The sequence below is a fragment of the Pan paniscus genome, chromosome 3, assembly GCF_029289425.2.
Source record: "Pan paniscus chromosome 3, NHGRI_mPanPan1-v2.0_pri, whole genome shotgun sequence".
NCBI lineage: Eukaryota > Metazoa > Chordata > Mammalia > Primates > Hominidae > Pan > Pan paniscus.
In genome coordinates this window covers 68722280-68726575 of record NC_073252.2, presented here as the reverse complement: position 1 = coordinate 68726575, position 4296 = coordinate 68722280, and the positions used below count along the sequence as shown (strand labels likewise).

The following is a 4296-nucleotide window of genomic DNA, read 5'->3' as shown; positions in this document are numbered from 1 at the left end:
TGATTATAACATGGAGTAGTTGTTTATTCAATAACTAGAACTTCGCTAATTTTCTCCACTAAAAGATTCACCAGATAAATACATTTTCCAGATAAACAATGTATAATACTAGTATGAGAATTATAGATCTAATCAAAAAGAATAACATTATTAGGTGAGAATATCTTGAACGTAAATAGCTTGGCTAATCTCTAAAAATATTTATTTTAAATATTTCCAAATATGGACAATGCATTTGCAATACAGTTGGTCAATTCTTTATCAAAAACCACATTTCCTATTATTTGTTTGGCAATAACTAAACTTACAGGATTCAGAAAATCCATCAACACATGGACCTTCTGTCACGCAAAAGAGTGTTTGGGGTTTGGGGGGTTATTTTTGTTTTTTCTTAAGGAAAGAAAGGGAAGAAGCTGGAAATAGAATGTTATTCCAAAGACACACAAAAAAGTGATGCCTAATAGAGACTCCTTTATTCATAGAAAGGATGCAACTGAATTAATCACTCCATGTTCATAATCCACTTGGTAATAGAAGCACTTCCTGGGTTTAATGGGATGTAGGAGTAACACATCCTGAAAAATAATCTGTAAAAGAGTGTGTCACACACTGGGGGAAACCCAAAGCCTAATACAAATGACCAGGATGTAGTGTCAAGAGAATACAGTGGATAACAAAACTCATTTCCATGTCTAAAGTGGATAGAAGAATGTTTTAACTCTAGGGGATGGTCTACATGAAGTTTAGAAGAGCCAGCCCAAAGAAAGAAAAGTTGGCCTATTTATGCATTGTTGCCCAGGAAAATGGAAACTAGATCTGACTAGAAAATGAACTTATTCTAATCAACAAAATGCACGCTTAAAAAAAAATTTCACCCTGCTTTATTTAAAATGTAGTGCCTAAAAAACTGGTAAGCTATTATGATTAAACCAAAGAGGTAGGTGGAGAAATGCAGCCTTCCGTTTAATTTTATCAAAAGGCACACCACTTCTTCGAACCTCCATGACTGCAAAGAGTCACCCACATTAAAAGAAACATAAGAGAAAAACAATGGCTAGAAACCAAAAAGATATATGTCTGGGAGTGGGGCAGTGAGAAGTGCCTTACTATTAAAAGCAGCAGCTGAAGGTAGAGTACTATTTTTTTTTTTTTTTTTGAGATGGAGTTTTGCTTTTTGCCTAGGCTGGAGTGCAATGGCACAATCTCTGCTCACTGCAACCTCCACTTCCCAGATTCAAGTAATTGTCCTGCCTCAGCCTCCTGAGTAGCTGGGATTACAGGCACATGCCACCATGCCCAGCTAATTTTGTATTTTTAGTAGAGACAGGGTTTTAACTTGTCTGTCAGGCTGGTCTCAAACTCCTGACCTCAGGTGATCTGCCCACCTCAGCCTCCCAAAGTGCTGGGATTACAGCCCTGAGTCACCATGCCTGACCAACATCTTCAATACAATTTTATCAGCACCTGCTTTCACCCAATCTCATTTCTATATCTGGTCTGGATGGAGGAGAGAGATATAATTCAAAAGATTATCAATGGAGTGTCTTGTATATAAGAACTACTTCTGACTCTCAAACATATTTGGTTCAAGTTCATGTATTAGACTATAAGAATCTCTCTCTCTCTCTCTCTGTGTGTGTGTGTGTGTGTGTGTGTGTGTTTGTGTGTGTGTGTGTTTGTGTGTGTCCATTTCAAATAAGCACTGGGGAATGGATTGAGGACACAGGATTCATTATGGACAAGATAAAATTTCCCTCAAGAATACCCACTCATGCCTATTATGGATGTCTATCATGTCTATCATTGCTACATGAGCAATTTCTCAAGTATTCTGACAGTAAGGAGGTGTGTGAGTATTGCAGTTTTTGAATCTTATCAAACATTTCTTAAATATACTAATCAATTTTTTTAATGTTTACTTGTGAGTTTAAGTAGCACGGAACCCAGATTAACTGAAAGTTACTGAAAGGCAGAGTCTGTGTCTCATTCAATGTTTCATTGGTGGCCTAGTGTGGTGGCTTGTGCTTATAATCCCAGTACTTTGTGAGGCCAAGGTGGACAGATCACCTGAGGCCAGGAGTTCAAGACCAGCCTGGTCCACATGGTGAAATCCCATCTCTACTAAAAACACAAAATTTAGCCAGGCCTGGTGGTGCACGCCTGTAGCCCCAGCTACTCAGGAGGCTGAGGTGGGAGGATCACTTGAACCTGGAAAGCAGAGGTTGCAGTGAGCTGAAATTGCTCCACTGCTCTACAGCCTGGGTGACAGAGTTAGACTCATCTAAAAAATATCTATATATTGTTTTACTAGCTGTGTTAGGCAAAATAATGGCCCCTGGAACCTGTGAATATGTTATTTTACCTGTTATACATGATCCAGGATTAAGCACGTGGGCCCAATCTAATCACACGAGTCCTTTAAAATGGAAAGTTTTTTTTTTTTTTTACTCAGAGAGGTGAGATAGAAGAAGATATTGGAAGACAGGGCTTTCTGGCTTTGAAGATGGAGAAAGGGATCTACCAGCCAAGGAATGAAAGGACTCTAGAAACTGCGAAAGGCCCTCAGCTGACAGATACCCAGAAAACAGGGGTCTTAGTACTACTGCAAGGAAGTGAATTCTGCCAACAATGAAATGAGCATGGAAACAGATTCTCCCTGATAGCCTCCAGTATGGAATGTAATCTTGCCAACACCATAATTTTAGCGTAGGGAGACCTGTGTCAGACTTCTGAACTACAGAACTGCATGATAATAATTTTTTTGTTTCTTGAAGCCAATAAGTTTGTTGTAATTTGTGATGAGCACAAAATGTTGATGACTAAACCTGTGGCATTGAGAATACCAGAGCCCGCAGGTACTTTGTAGCAGTAGAGGGAGGGTAGTAACATGCATTGAGAGAGGAGGGGTCCTCATCTGATTCATAGTTCACGCTAACATAGTAAAGCCTCCAAGACATCCTGAAACAATAAACTTTATACACTGTATTAGATTTAGTGTTTCTTCAACTTATTTGACTTCAGAACCCCTCTCTTTTCATGTCAAGTACTTTAATATCCTCTGGAACAAGGTAGGGAACCACCATCTTAAGCAAAACCCTGCCATTTGCCTAACTTGAATTTCTTTTCTTTATCTTATAGGAGAATCAGTAAATCTGAAGGAAGAAGAATGAAATGATCAACATGTTTGGCAATTATAAAAGCCATATGGTTACTAATAATGCCAAAAGGATAATGTTATGAAAGAGCAGGCTGTAACCTTACAGGTCCATTTGTTCTTCATGGAAAATCACACTTACAAACCATTTATCTTTAACCATTTTTTCTAGCAACTTTGGTTCTTTATATATGTATAGAATTATTGTTATAATGTTAATAAGTTAAACACTTCTAGAAATCTATGTCTTTGACCTCATGATAATATTTTGTCATTAAAATGTCTGATTTTAAAAGGTTGAACATTTTATAAAATCTCAAAGATGGTGGTACATAACCAAAAGCAACAGAAAATATTTTTATATTTTTTCAATTTTCATCTCTTCCAAGATGCCTGAGGATTTCTATTGGGGAACAAATGTTCAATGACATAGACTAAAAATCTTATACTATCTTTGACAATTAAAACTTCAGTTTATTTTTACACAGACATTCATTCAATAAGTGAGGTTTAATGTAAACTAAATAAAATAATAGTGCTCGCTTCGGCAGCACATATACTAAAATTGGAACGATACAGAGAAGATTAGCATGGCCCCTGCGCAAGGATGACATGCAAATTCGTGAAGCGTTCCATATTTTTTATTTAATAAATGGTGCTGGGAAAACTGGCTAGCCATATGTAGAAAGCTGAAACTGGATCCCTTCCTTACACCTTATACAAAAATCAATTCAAGATGGATTAAAGATTTAAATGTTAGACCTAAAACCATAAAAACCCTAGAAGAAAACCTAGGCATTACCATTCAGGACATAGGCGTGGGCAAGGACTTCATGTCCAAAACACCAAAAGCAATGGCAACAAAAGACAAAATTGACAAATGGGATCTAATTAAACTAAAGAGCTTCTGCACAGCAAAAGAAACTACCATCAGAGTGAACAGGCAACCTACAACATGGGAGAAAATTTTCGCAACCTACTCATCTGACAAAGGGCTAATATCCAGAATCTACAATGAACACAAACAAATTTACAAGAAAAAAACAAACAACCCCATCAAAAAGTGGGCGAGGGACATGAACAGACACTTCTCAAAAGAAGACATTTATGCAGCCAAAAAACACATGAAAAAATGCTCATCA

General features: G+C 37.3%; 1 non-coding gene across 1 annotated transcript; it reads left to right on the top strand.

The window, feature by feature from the left end:
• The first annotated feature begins 3689 nt into the window (after positions 1–3689).
• Positions 3690–3796, top strand: LOC112439784 (U6 spliceosomal RNA). The gene has a single exon (XR_003028004.4). It is a non-coding gene; the product is annotated as a U6 spliceosomal RNA (small nuclear RNA).
• The last annotated feature ends 500 nt before the right edge of the window (positions 3797–4296 follow it).